Genomic DNA, 14,231 nt, shown 5'->3' with positions numbered 1-14,231 from the left:
GAATTGTAGCACCTGTAATTCCCACATGTCTTAAACGTGTTTAGGATAGACTTGTTCTCCTTGTCTTTGTTAGCCCACTTCAATGAGGTTTCCAACCCAACACATACCTGAAATTCCTCTGGTGCAAGGTCACCAGTGACTTCCACATGGCTAAATGCAATGGTTAGTACATTTGTTTTCTATTGCTGCTATAACAAATTACCCCAAACCCAGTGGTTGAAAACAACACAAATTTATTATCACACAGTTCTTAGGGTCAGAAGTTTAAAACGGGGCAGCAGGGCTGCTTTCCTTCTGGATGCTCCAGGGTACAATCATTCCTTGACACATCCCTCAGACCTCTGTGTCCACGGTCACACTGCCTTCTCTGACTTCGACTCTGAATCTTTTGCCTCCCTCTTACAAGGACGCTTGTGATTACACCGGGCCCACATGGACAATCCAGGATAATCTCCCCATCTCCAGATCCTTAACATTAACCACATCTCCAAAGTTCTTCTTGCCATGTAAGACAATATAGTCACAGGTTCTGGGGATTAGGATGTGGACATCTTTGTGGGGCTGGGAGTACATTACTCAGCCTACTACAGTTAGTTCTCAGTTGTTCTCTTATTGACCTGTCAGCAGTATTCGATGTCCCTGATCTGTCCTGCTGTCTGAACACATTTTCATCTCTTGGTTTCTGGCATGCCGCGATCTTTCGGTTGTCTCCCTCCTTCATGGCTGCTCTGTCTGAGTAGCCTCCTTGGCCTTCCTTACTTTCCATGACCACTCTGTCCTTAGTCTTCTCTGTGCAGACTCCATTCATTCTTATGGCCTTGATTATCACCTATATGTTGTGGTTCTTAAATTTATATCACTGTCTATACATCACGGTTTTCTTTCTTCTTCTTTTTTTTTTTTTTTTTAGATGGAGTCTCGCTTTGTCGCCCAGGCTGGAGTGCAGTGGCACAATCTCGGCTCACCGCAACCTCTGCCTCCCGGGTTCAAGCGATTCTCCTGCCTCAGCCTCCCAAGTAGCTGGGATTATAGGCACATGCCACAGTGCCCAGCTAATTTTTGTATTTTTAGTAGAGACAGGGTTCCACTGTGTTGTCCAGGTTGGTTTTGAACTCCTGACCTCAAGTGATCCACCTGCCTCAGCCTCCCAAAGTGTTGGGATTACAGGCGTGAACCACTGTGCCCGGCCTTATACATCACTTTTAAACTACAAACTTGTACTTCCAACTGCCCGCTTAACATCGCTGGTTAAATCTCTTTTAAAACTTGACAGGATCAAACAGGAATTCCTGACCATTCTTCCTCCTCAGATCTCTACCTACCGTCTTCCCTATCTCAGTTAATGGTAACTTCATCCTTTGGTTGCTCCAGCCAAACTCTTTGGAGTTAATCCTAACTCTTCTCTGTTTCCTGCGTCCCATGCACAATCCATCACCAAATCTCATTGGCTCTACCTTCGAAACATACGCAGAATCCAACCACTTCTCACCACCTCCGCTGCTCTCACCATGGTCTCAGCTGCCTCCCTCTCTGTGCTGGCTTATTCCAATAATCTCCTAACTGATCTCCTGCTTCCAATTTTGCTTCCTACAGCATTTTTTTTCCAGTGGAGCTGCTATAATGATTGTTTTGAAACAGGTCAGATTATATTAACTCCTTTGCTCAAAACTCTGCAAGAGCTCCACATCACGCTCGCGGTGAAAGCAAAGCCTATTAGGCCTTACATGCTCTGCCCTTCCATCGGTCTCTCTGGCCTTCTCACTTCCTGCTCTCCCTTTGCTCGTTTTGCTTCAGCTACACTGGCCCAGCCCCCTTGTTGTTCCTTGAACACATCAGACGTGCTTCTCCCAGAGAGTTTTTGAACTGTCTGCTCTCTTTGTCTAGAATAGTTTTCCCAGGGAACTGTGTGGCTAACTCCCTATCTTTGTGTCTTTGCTTAAGATAAAAGATTATCATCTTCTCAATGGGGCTTACTCTGTCCAGCAGACCAAAGACCCTTTGTGGCAATGTGAATTGCTAGAAACTTTTGAAATTAATTGTATAATGTCTTTTTTTTTTTTTTTTTTGAGACAGAGTCTTGCCGTTGGCCACGCTGGAGTGCAGTGACGCAATGTCGGCTCACTGCAACCTCTGCCTCGCGGGTTCAAGCGATTCTCCTGCCTCAGCCTCCCAGGTAGCTAGGACTACAGGCAAGTGCCACCACACCCAGCTAATTTTTTGTATTTTTTTTTTTTTAGTAGAGACAGGGTTTCACCATGTTAGCCAGGATGGTCTTGATCTCCTGACCTCGTGATCTGCCTGCCTTGGCCTCCCAAAGTGCTGGGATTACAGGCATGAGCCACCATACCTGGCCAATTGTATAATGTCTTTTAAAATCTATCAACACATTCTTTAATATAGCACTTCCATGTTGGAGAATCTCTCCTATAGAAATGAGAGCACCACTGTGCAAGAATATTTATTGTACTATTTCTCATAGGCCAAAAGCAACTAGAAACAATCTGATTGCTCATCAACAGAAAAATTATTGAATTTATTACAGCAAATCATATTAAAAAACATTATGTAGCGATTAAAAAGAATTAAGTTAGAAGCTTAAGGATGTCAGTGCTGTCTAATTAAGTAAATGCACATTGCAGAGTAATGTGTAAAGTATTATTAGCTTTTTGAAAAACAACAGCAAAACAAAAGTCTGCATAACTGTTTTAAGACCATGGTAGAAGTGTAACTGGATACACACTAAGCTGTCAACATCAGTCACCAAGATGATATGAGAATAGAATACAATAAAGTAGGAAATAATTGACTCTTTCATAAAATACTTTTGTATTGTTTTCTTCATTAACGTGTACATAATTCAGTAATTAAAATTAATTAATTTTTTAGTTTAAATAATGATTTTAACATATTTTGATAATATATCCAACCTTTTTTTTTTTGTCTTCTCACCAGTGGTTGCTGAGAAGAACCCTACCTGATCAATGAGAGTCAGGCTACTATTCTATTTGCCTTTATTATACACTAAACTCTGGTTGTTTCTACCAATTTTTGTACCTTGGCGCTCACCTACTATAGAAATCAGGTACTATAGGAATCTACTAATCTTTATATCTTGGTGCTCACCTACTATAGGAATCAGCTCTCTTGGAAATTCAAGGGAACATTCCTCTTCAGTTTATATTGAAGATAATCAAGTAATCTTCCTTATCCCTCTTGGCTCCATCCTTTACTCCTCACCCCCATTCCTCAGCTCTAGCCATAACTGTTACCGTTGTAAAGGTAATATTTTATAGGCTTGTACACACTCACTGTGCAAAAATATGATTTTCTTTACTTTGCTAAGGCTGAACTTGAGTTTTGTATCAGGCTCCTATTCTTCCTGATTAAAAGAACAAATCTAGTCAATTCAAGTAACTTGGTAAGTTTAAAGTGTTTTTTCTTTTCCATGTCATGTTTAATATCTATCAGGATTTTCTTATTCCTGCTCATTCATTCTGGGGTAGCATCCATGCTCTATGGATTCATGGCCCTGTAGGAAATATCTGCAATTGTCCTTTTCCCAGTGCCAGCATTTGCTGAGGTGTACAAGTCTTATCCAACCCTGAGCATGGTTGTCTCTCCTCTGGTACCCACTGAAGCCTCCATGGCCCTATCTGGTCCAGGGCTGCAGGGTCCACACCATTTTTCACTATGGTGCTTCCATGTCACAACTGCATGCCAAATTCAGGGCCCACATCCTTGTCTCAAACAAACACTGTGTCTTTTCTTGGGGACTCAGGGAAATTTGCCCATTCTCAAGGCTGCAGGAAAAGTGATAGGGCCACCTCAAGGCATCTTGCCATTAGCACGTCATCCAGCCATTCATAGCCTGAGTTCTCTTGCACCACAGTGCTACAGGGAACTCTCCTGTGGCTGTTGCCTTCCAGCATCCCAGACAGAAAGCAGGCTACAAGTCCTCCCTTCTCAAATCCTCAGACTTTTCTGAGGGCCACCCTCCCACCCTGTCTTGGAGTTAAGATCATGGGGGTGAGCCCTGCCTTCCTTCTAGGAAGTCCCACCAATGACTAACTCACTTGTTTCCTTTCCTTCTCTTCTTCCACCCCTCTCTGGCACTAAAAAGACTATTTTCTAGTGTTGTAACATTGTGTAAGGGGCACTGCAGAGTGTGGGCGAGCTTGGTCAGCAGGCTTTCTCATATCTTTCTGCACTGATTTTTTTCAAACAAAAGCTAAGAATTTGATATGTAACATCAGCTGCCTGGTCTGTGGAAGGGGAGTAGTTCTCAGGGCACTGAATGAGTGAAGAAAGTCAATGAATTGGAAAGCACAGAAAGCTCACTGGTTAAAACTTCCCATATTATCACGCCCAATGTCTATACTCATTTAGCCCTTCTGACCTTGGCATCTAGCTTGCTTCCTACGACCTCATCAGTCCACTTTTATTCATTCGAGTATTTGCTGATCACCTGCTATGTCTCAGGCACTGTGCTAGATGTAGAGTTACAGATGGACAAAGCGTGGTCCTTGCCCTCAAGAAGGAGCTCGTAGTCTAATGGGGGAGCAGTCTTGTAAACAACAAGTGCAAGGAAGTGTTAGAGGCACTAGGTTAGGTTACAGATAGACAATGCTTTCTATTAGCTGAATCTGTAGAAACTGAGTCAGCTGACAAGGTAGAGGAAAGAGCTTTCCAAATAGAGGGAATAGCAGATACAGAGAAAGAAGAAGCGAGCATGATTTTAGCAGCTACAAGGAGTTGGGGAGAGGAAGGTGGAAAGTCAGGCAGCACCTGGATTATGGAGACTCTCTAATGCCATACTAAGGGGTATTAACTTTGTACTATAGACCAGTGGATTTTAAACTCAGGATCCATGGACCCTTGAGACCACGGAAGAGCTTCATGTGGGTCTATGATTTCCCCCAGATACTGCATATAAAATTTATAAGAATTAGGTATGGATTTTTCTTAGGTCTGCAGTATTTATTAGGGGATGGAGGCTCTACAAAAGATAAAAACCGCTGGATTAGAAAATGGGAGGCCATAGGAAAGGAACAGAGTAGAAAACAGTCATTAAGAGCATAGGCTCTGGAGTTGGAATATCAGAGGTGCTTAACCAGTTTCCTACTCTGCAAAATGGTGACCATGATAGTACCTCATGGGGCTCTTTGAAGGATTAAATGGGATAAATATGTCATGGTAACTGACACATAGTGAGTTCTCAAACCGTGATTATAATGATCAACATCATCATGTCATCACATCTGTAGAGGATTACTCTGGCAATAGAGTGGAGTGAGGAAGACTACTTAGGAAACACTTGCAATAGTCCATGTAAGAGAAAATGAGAGCCTATACAGAAATTGCAAACTGGCAGCCCAAGGACACAATCTAGCCCACAGGCATTATGTATGTGTGTTGGAGGTAGGGACAGTGTATGTTTATTTCCTATTCAATATATAAGTTATTTAAAAAATTGAACTACTTGCCCCACTTAAAAAGATTTCACATTAAAAATGTAGGTTTCTTTTAAATTTAAAATATCTGGCAATACTGGGCCTTTATTCTTACAGGAGAGAGTCTGTTTAAACTAAGTACTCTGTGCTCCCTTTAAATAAGGCCTATTGTCTCTAATTGGTCCTAGTCATAACTGTTCCCTGTTAATGACACATGTCCTGTCTTACTTGTTTTCTGTGAATCTATGACTACAGGCCTAAACTAAAGCAAAGGTTTTGGGATGGTGAGGAGGTGATGGGTTCAAGGAATGTTAAACGACAGAGTTGGGAGGGTTTGATGGCCAACTGGATAATGGGGATAGGGACAAGGTAATTTGAATGGATCATGATGTCACTATCTAAGACATAAAATACAGGAAGGGAAACTAGTTTGGAGGAAAGATGAGCAAGATCATAGCTCAGAGGTAGACAGCTTAAGGTGTCTGTGGAACATCTGGAAAGAGATATCTAGATAATAGTTGAATATATAGATCTTAGGGAAATGATCAGAACTAAAGACAGAGATTTTGGAGTCAAAGATGTAGTTTTTATAGTAACTAAAACAATAATAATTGATGAGATTGTGCAGGGAGAGCGAGAAAGGGTGTGAACTCTAAGGAACATTCCTTTTTAAGGGTAGAATAGGGGAAGACACTAGCAAAGAAGACAGAAGGAACATTCAGGAGGAGCAGAGAACAGCCTGGAGGGGAAAAGGTCATAGAAGTCAAGGACCTAAAGAGTTTCCAGGAGAAAATTGTCACTAGCTGATATAGTTTGGCTGTGTCCCCACCCAAATCTCATCTTGAATTGTAGCTCCCATAATCCCCATGTGTCATGGGAGGAACCCTGTGGGAGGTAACTGAATAATGGGGGTGGGTTTTTCCCATGCTGTTCTCATTGAGAGTGAATAAGTCTCACGAGATCTGATGGTTTTATAAAGGGCAGTTCCCCTGCACATGCTCTCTTGCCTGCTGCCATGTAAGACATGCCTTTGCTCCTTCTTCATCTTCCACCATGATTGTGAGGCCTTCCCAGCCATTTGGAACTGTGAGTCCATTTAACCTCTTTTTCTTTATAAACTACTGAGTCTCAGATATTTCTTCATAGCAGTACAAAAATGGACTAATACACTAGCCAAATGTAACAGAGGGTCATATTTAGTCCTTCAGAACCTAATCTGAGATATATTAAAAAGTCTCAGATTCACATCCCAGTCCTATCACAAGCTTAGTGTAAGACCTTATGCAAGTCCTTTCAATTCTGGGCTCAGACACCACATCCATAAATGAGGAGGTTGGACCAGGAGATTGATAAACTAAGGTCTTTCAAGTGTTAACATTTTAGGATTCTTAGAAACCTGCCCTCCTCGCCAGTTATCACCATTCATTCTTCCTGGAGCTACGCTGCTGCAAGTGTGTCTGTGTGTGTTTCTTTTTTCTTTCTTTCTTTTCTTTTTTCTTCTTCTTCTTCATTTTTTTTTTTTTTTTTTTTTTTTTGAGACAAGGTCTCATCCTGTTGCCCAGGCTGGAGTGCAGTGGTATAATTACAGCTCACTGCAACCTTGACTTCCCAGGCTCAGGTGATCCTCTATGTCAGCCTCCCAACTAGCTGGGACTACAGGTGTGCACCACCATGCCCAACTAATTTTTTGTTATTTTTTGTATTTTTTTTTTCACCATGTTGCCCAGGATGGTCTCGAACTCCTGATCTCAAGTGATCCAACCACCTTGGCCTCCCAAGTGGCCATTTCCAATCTCCCAGTGAGATTACAGGTGAAAGCCACCATGCCTGTCTTCTGTTTGTATTTCTGTGGCTTCTATACACAGCATGTGACTGAGGTTAGACTCAGCTCAGCTTGCATCCAAAAAGGAAGCAGCCAAGTGTGCTCTGAAAGAGGAAGGAATTTTTAAAAATGCCCTAGTGATAACTTTCCCAATTTCATAGACCAACTGCAACACACTCATGACTTTTCTCACACTGAGGTGGCTTCCAAAGGAATTCATAGGAATTCCCATGATTTATGAAGGGATCAGTTGTTTTCTGGCAACCTGGATTAATGTGCTTCTAAGACAGAGAATCTTCCCTTTGGTTTCTAATAAATTCATTAACTAGATTATGAGTTACTTAATGGTGAAGGCTTTCTTCGACACAGTAGGTACTCAGTAAATGGGCATTGAAATAAATTTATGTCTCACAATATTCAATGTTCATGTTTATCCATTGGATTAAGAATGGAGGCCTCCAATTAATTAAAGTCCATTTAAGAAGTGGAATTGCAGGAGGTCTCTAACAAGAGCCTGAACGGAGAGAAAATATTATTGAAAATTATGTAGAAATGGTAGATTCTGGAATGGAATAGAATTGTTACATAAGTTAAAAGACCCCAAGCTCAAGGAAAGGAAGTTGGGTTGGGCACAGTGGCTCACGTCTGTAATTCCAGCTCTTTGAGAGGTTGAGAAGGGAGGATCACTTGAAGTTAAGAGCACAGGACCATGCTGGGCAACATAGGGAAACCCTACCTCAACAAAAAAACATTTTAAAAATAAGCCAGGAATGGTAGCATGCGCCCGTAGACCCAGCTGGTTGCACCACTGCACTCCAGCCTGGGGGACAGAGTGAAACCCTGTTTTTTTTGTTGTTTTTGTTTTGTTTTGTTTTGTTTTGTTTTTTAAAAGAGGAAGGAAGATTGATACAAGTTATAACTGAAGTTATAACGGTCAGAGTGTGGAGTTAAACAATTATTACTCAATCTATGATCACGTGTTGAGATTTTGCCCGGCCTCTTTCATCTGTTTTCATCTGTTGCATTGTTTGCATGAAGGACTGTATCTTATATAAGAAATAAGAGAGGAAGGATATGTCACCCTGATCACTCCAGGATCCACTGCAAAGTCTTTTTCCCTGGGGCAGCCTTTGATATTGGCTGAACTTAAGTCAGCCAGTTTCCTGTGTGATGAGCACTCACATTTGATTTTTGTAAGCTCGCCACACACCTTCCCTATCAATTTCCTTCCAATGTGTTTCTGATAAGGATAATTGCCACTTCTTGAGTATCAGGTTCAGGTGCACTAGTACTTATCAGAGTTTCAAGTGAACTATAAGACACTCAGATGATTTGAATTTCAAATAACAATGAATAATTTTTCATATAAGTGTGGCCCAGAGCATCCTGTATTTTTATTTGCTAAATCTGGCACCCTATGTTTTGTATTCCATGTCTCTATTTTTGATGTTTCCTTCTCTGGCTTGGTTCCAACACTTCATTTAGCCCCTCCAGAGCCAGTGCTTTTCCACCTCTGCTGTCCTCTGCTGGTCATGGTTGGTCACTGGCGCTGGAGGGAAAAGACCAACAGCTTGGGCTTAAAATAATGTTGAAGGAGTATGGATAAAGCATGCGCATCCAGCAAACATTCATTGGGCATAGTCCACGTTCCAGGTTGTGTGATGAGCTAGTGAACATTCCATATCCTCAAGAAGCTCCCAGGCTAGAAGACAAGAGAGATTTGTACAGAACATATACTGGACTGGAAGTCAGAAGTCCCAGGAAAAAACATTCTGGACTAAAATCTTTCACAAACAAGCTATGCAACATTGAAGTCACTTAAGTTTTTAGGATTTCTAGCCTTTCATCAAAATAAAGGATAGATGTCAGGAAGGAAAAAAAAATAGTATTGGAAAAATGCAGCAGAATTTATCTTGGAGAGGTAGCTTTTGGGAAGAGTGAAATAGCCCAGATAGAGCTCCCAAAGTTATGGAAGTACTCCCAAAGTCATGGAGAGGCAAGGAGGTGATGGACAGAGGGTTAAGTAACTAACAGGAGTGCTGGTGGTTTATAGGTGACAACTGGCTGTGGAAACATCCTCCTTGGAACACTCAGAAATAGCTGGGACATGATTGTATTTCCTGCAATTACACACCATATGTTCCTGAGATATCTTGTTTAGAGGGACCACAGAAGGCTGGAGAATTTCATGACTCTTGAAGATCCTGTGAAACGAAGTTGTTGCTAATCTTTGAGATCCCATGCAGCTCCAACAGTCCACGGCCCTACTATGTATTATGACAGAAATAGAAATGACATACTAAATGAGACCAGAGAAAGGCATGATCCATGTCAACTGCTGGAGTCATGAAGAAACCTCATGACCTACGTGCGGCACCAGTCCCTCCAACAGAGTTCATTAGCTCCTTGAATGGCACTCTCCTCCACCTGATTGCTCAGGCTAGAATCTTAGAGGCAACCTCAACTCCTGCCTCTCTCTTCCCCACCTGCCCTTTGATTCCTTCACAGAATTTATAGTTCTACAAATTCTACCTCTGAAAAATATACTTGTTCTGCCTACTTCCCTTCATCTCCTGGACTATCCCAGTTTAGGCTGCCATGGCTGCTTCCCGAACAGCTTCCTAAAAGGTCTTGCCAAATCCCTTCTTGTGCTTTTCTGACCCATTCTCCACAATGCACGCAAGAGTCATCCTAAAAATTTATCCCATCAATGGCTTCTCATGGCCCGTAGCAGAAAACATGATGAAAAAGTCCTTTCTGAGCTGGCTTGTACATAACTCCTGAGTTTCTCTTCTCTCTGGCCACTGCCCTCTTTCACATCATGCTAAGCTCCAGCTCTACTGAGCTGGTGTGGTTTATCTCATATGTTGGGTTCTCTCTTGCCTTCAGGTCTTTTACAGATACAAATTTCTCTAAGGACCCTTCCCTAATCCCTCTAGAGGAAAAGATTTTCATTATCCTAATGATAAGAATGATGATGATAATAATTTTAGTGCTCACTGCAAGCCAGGTACTACTCTGAGCTCTTCATATGTAATAACAGATAAATGCTCCTATAACATAGTTTTCCTATCAAAGTTCTCATAACATTTCATTTAAATTGCTTTCTTGATTATCTAATCCCATTATTATAATGTAGAGAAGACAGGGACTCTCTGTCTTGCCCACCCTTGTAGCAAAAACACCTAGCACAGATGAGTATTATTTAAGCTCTCTTTAAAAATGAATAAAACTTTATTTATTTATTTATTTATTTATTTATTTTTGAGATGGCATCTCACTCCGTTGCTCAGGCTGGAGTGCAGTGGTGCGATCTTGGCTCACTGCATCCTCTACCTCCTGAGTTCAAGCGAATCTCCTGCCTCAGCCTCCAGAGTAGTTGGGACTACAGGTGTGCACCACCACACCTGGCCAATGAATACGACTTTAAAATGTGAAAACAGAAGTGTTTCTAGTTAGAGTCAGAGTTGGAAATGGACAGAATATATTTAGAGAGAGGAAAATAATTTACTGTGGCTAAAACAGATGGTACACATAGGAGATAAGCCTGGAATATTATATAGGAGGCCAATCAGGGAGGCCCACTCCTAAGGGGTTTTGATCAACAGAAACTCTTAATTTTTTTTCTTTTATTTTCAGTAGAGATGGGGTCTTGCTATGTTGCCCAGGCTGGTCTAGAACTTGTGGACTCAAGCGATTGTCGTGCCTCAGCCTCCCAAAGTGCTGGGATCACAGGCTACTATACCCAATGAAACTCTTAATTTTAATGCACCCAAATTTATCAGTTTATATTATCTAAAAGTCACCACCAAAAGACTGAAAGGCAAGCCACAGAGCAGATATTTGCTACACATAAAACCAATATAGGCCTTATAACCAGAATATATAAAGCACTTCTATAATTGGATATTCACATGCAAAAAAACAAAGTTGAACACATATCAAAACATACACAAAAATTAACTCAAAATGGATCATAGACCTAAAAGTAAGAACTGAAAAAATTAAACTCAGAAAAAATCAGAGTCACTCTTAGATTAGGCATTGGTTGCTTTGATATGATATCAAAAATATAAATAACAAAATAAAAATGGAGAAATGAAACTTAATCACCATTTAAAACTTTTGTTCTTTAATGGACATCAAGAAAATGAAGACAACTGATTGGAAACAAGATGTAGGGCCCCAATACAGACACTGAGTGGAATGACATCTTACACAAAAAGGGCATCTTGCCCCCCAAGGAAAGTCTGAAAGAATTGGAAAACAAGGCAGAAGAGGAGCAGCGCGTCCTCCAGCAGTCAGTGGTGAAAACATATGAAGATATGAATTTGGAAGAGCTGGAGGATCATGAAGACAAATTTAATGAGGAGGATGAACATGCTATTGAAATGTACAGACAGCAGAGACTAGCTGAGTGGAAAGCAACTAAACTGAAGAATAAATCTGGAGAAGTTTTGGAGATCTCAGGAAAGGATTATGTTCAAGAAGTTACCAAAGCTGGTGAGGGTTTGCAGGTAATCTTGCACCTTTAAAAACAAGGAATTTCCCCTCTGTGCCCTGATAAATCAGCACCTCGGTGGACTTGCCAGGAAGTTTCCTGGTGTCAAATTTATCGAAGCCATTTTAACAACCTGCGTACCCCATTATCCTGTTAGGAATCTGCCCATGATATTTGTTTACCTGGAAGAAGTTATCAAGGCTCAATTTATCGGTCCTCTGGTGTTTGGCGGCATGAACCTGTCGAGAGATCAGTTGGAGTGGAAACTGAATCTGGAGCAACTAAGATGGACCTGGAGGCAAACCCTAAGAAACCGATTGAAGACGTGTTGCTGTCCTCAGTGCGGCACTCCCCTGTCCCCAGGAGGAAGGACAGCAATTCGGAGGGTGACTGAGGCTGCAGCTGCTGTAACTTGCCGAACTTTCTTGTGACAAATGGTCCGGATTTTTTTAAAAAGGAAAAAGCAAGAAGGAATGCTTTTGGTTTTTGGTTTTGTATAAATTATGTTTCAAATCTTTGTATTTCAGAAATAGTCATTGCTGGAAATGCTGTTAAATTTTTTGGAACTCTTTTTAAAAATTATAGTATTTCCTTTTTTAAAGAAACTAAAACCAGTTATTGGTATGGCACGAAAAGAAAAGAAAGAAAATGAAGAAAACTCAGAAATATCTTTTGTAAATTATGTATCAGATAAGGGACTAGTATTCAGAATATATAAAAAACTGTTACAACTAAACAATAAAAAGATAAACAACTCAATTTTTAAATGGCAAAGGATTTGAATAGACATTTTTCCAAAGATGACATACAAATGAACAACAATCATATAGAAAGATGTTCAATGTCATTCATCAAGGAAATGTAAATGAAAACTATGAGATACCATTTCACACCCAAAGGTTGACTATACTTAAAAAAAAAAAAAAAAAAAAAACAGAAAATAACAAATATTGGCAAGGATGTAGAGAAGTTGGAACCCTCATACATTGCTGATGGGGTTGCAAAACGGTGCAACTGCTTTGAAAACAGTTTAGCAATTTCTCAAAATGTTACATTTAGGGTTACCATATGACTCAGCAATTCCGCTCTGAGTTATATACCCAAGATAACTGAAAACATATCCACACAAAAATCTGTACATGAATGTTCATAGCAGTATTATTCATAATAGCCAAAATCTTTCACAAACAAGCTATGCAATGTTGAAGTCCCTGGAAACACCCCAAATACCCATCAATTTAAGTAGATAAGGTGTTATATCCATACAATGGAATATTTTTCAGCAATAAAAAGGAATGAAGTATTGATACATGCTACAACATGGATGAACTTTGAAAACATATTATGTGAAAGAAGACAGTCACAAAAGACCACATATTGTATTAAACATTTATTTGAAACATCCAGAATAGGCAAATCTCTAGAGACAGGCAGTAGGTTAGTAGCTGGCTAGGGTTGAGGAGTGGGTATGGGGTAATACAAATAAAATAAAAATAAAAATTGATGCCCAGGCGCAGTGGCTCACGCCTGTAATCCCAACACTTTGGAAGGCCGAGGCAGGTGGATCACTTGAGGTCAGGAGTTCGAGACCAGCCTGGCCAACATGGTGAAACCCTATCTCTACTAAAAATACAAAAAGTAGCTGGGTGTGGTGGCAGGCACCTATAATCCCAGCTGCTCTGGAGGCTGAGGCAGGAGAATTGCTTGGCGGCATGTAGAGGCTGCAGTGTGCCAATATTGTGCCACTGTACTCCAGCATGGGTGACAGAGTAAGACTCTATCTCAAAATAAACAAACCAACAAAAACAAAAACAAAAATTGATTATAGTGGTGGTTGCACAACTCTGTGAGTATACTAGAAAGCACTGAATTGTAAACTTTAGTGAATTGTCCAGTGTGTGAATTGTATCTCAATAAAGCTGCTAAAAATTGAAGTTTTTTTAAAAAAAGAAATTGGTTATAATAAGAGTCGTGTAATGTTTTCCTTTGGGGTGAATCTGGAGATTTTGATTAGAAAGGGACTTGTGGGACTTCTCAAATGTTAACAGCATGCTGTTTTGGGGTCTGAATAGTAGTTACATGGGTGGTTTTTTGTGTATGATAATTTAAGCTGTACGTTCATGCTTCTTGCAGCTTATGTATGTATGTTTATTTCACAAGAAAACATTTATAAAAGTATACCAAAAATATTGATTTTAAACAAATTTAAATTTAAAACAAATCTAAAGGAATGGGTTAATGATTTTATTTTGTCATTACGTGTCTACTATTTACCAGTGGCGTGAACTGGGCAAGGCAGCCAACCTCTGAAAGCCTCAGTTTCTTCTCCCTTTAAACAGGGACCTATTATGTCTGTATAATAGGCTGAACCTATAATTGTTAGTAAACCACCTTCCTTTTTGCCCAGAACATTATAGGCTTTTGACATGATCTAAAAATGGAAAAAGTTATCTGAGAC

The 14,231-nt window shown here is 40.5% G+C and overlaps 1 pseudogene; it reads left to right on the top strand.

Annotated features, from left to right (window-relative positions):
- The first annotated feature begins 11,447 nt into the window (after positions 1 to 11,447).
- LOC116479641 (phosducin-like protein 3) lies at positions 11,448 to 12,167 on the top strand (annotated as a pseudogene).
- The last annotated feature ends 2,064 nt before the right edge of the window (positions 12,168 to 14,231 follow it).

The sequence above is a fragment of the Hylobates moloch genome, unplaced genomic scaffold (assembly GCF_009828535.3).
Source record: "Hylobates moloch isolate HMO894 unplaced genomic scaffold, HMol_V3 SCAFFOLD_12, whole genome shotgun sequence".
NCBI classification, from domain to species: domain Eukaryota; kingdom Metazoa; phylum Chordata; class Mammalia; order Primates; family Hylobatidae; genus Hylobates; species Hylobates moloch.
Note: the sequence above shows the minus strand (reverse complement) of the source record. Positions and strands in the feature narration are given on the sequence as shown.